This window comes from Arachis duranensis, chromosome 6 (assembly GCF_000817695.3).
Source record: "Arachis duranensis cultivar V14167 chromosome 6, aradu.V14167.gnm2.J7QH, whole genome shotgun sequence".
Lineage (NCBI taxonomy): Eukaryota > Viridiplantae > Streptophyta > Magnoliopsida > Fabales > Fabaceae > Arachis > Arachis duranensis.
Genome location: NC_029777.3, coordinates 85,646,213 through 85,647,242, shown reverse-complemented (window position 1 = coordinate 85,647,242; position 1,030 = coordinate 85,646,213).

Sequence of the window (1,030 nt, the reverse complement as noted above, 5' to 3'; positions counted from 1 at the left end):
CGAAAGATTTAGATTTTAAAAACGGACATTTTAGTCTCAAAAAAAATTAATGTACAAATCAATTCCCAACGTTTCTCTCTATTAGACATAATAGTCCTCCGTCCAAAAGAAAAAAAATAAAATAATTATTATTATTAATTGCACAATAATATTATACTATAATTTTTTGTATTTTTTAGACAAAAAATAATTATTTTTAATATAAAAAGTATATATATATATATAGTCACTCAATAATAATAATAATAATCAATAAAATTATTAGAGAATATTCTATAAAAAATATTTAAAATTGAAACTATTATTGTATATAATATAATCAAAAGATGTCCTACTTTTAAAAACATGTTTGTATTAAAAGAAAATGTTTTAATTTGGATTTCAAAGCTAAGTTGACACTATCATATTAATACACTCTTTTTGTTAGAAGCAAATAAGGTGAATAATGATACTTTGAAATCCAAATTAAAATATTTTCTTTTAATACGAATATAATTTTTAAAGTAGGACATTTTTTTATTTATATATATATATATACTTTTTATATTAGAAATATATACATAAGAATCTAATAAATAAATTTATTATTAAAAAATATAAAAAATTATGGTACAGTATTATTGTGTAATTAATAAGAATAATAAAAATAATTATTTTATTTTATTTGGATGGAGGACTGTTATGTCTATGAAAAAAATGTTGAGATTGATCTGTATATTAATTTTTTTGGGCTAAAATGTCCGTTTTAAAAATTTTTGGAGATTGGTATGGGTAATTATTCTGCCGAAAAATGAATTGGGAATTGATTTGTCTACCAGAGTAAAACTTTGGAGATTGATCTGTGTATTAATTTTTTGAGGACTAAAATATCTATTTTTTAAATTTTTGGGACTAATTTAAATAATTATTCTATTTTTTATTAAGAAACAAAAAATTATTCGTAATATACCAAAAAAATATCTAAATTAAATTACATGAAAAAAACATCTAAATTATATTAAATTAATTTTTAAAGAATTTTAGATATTTC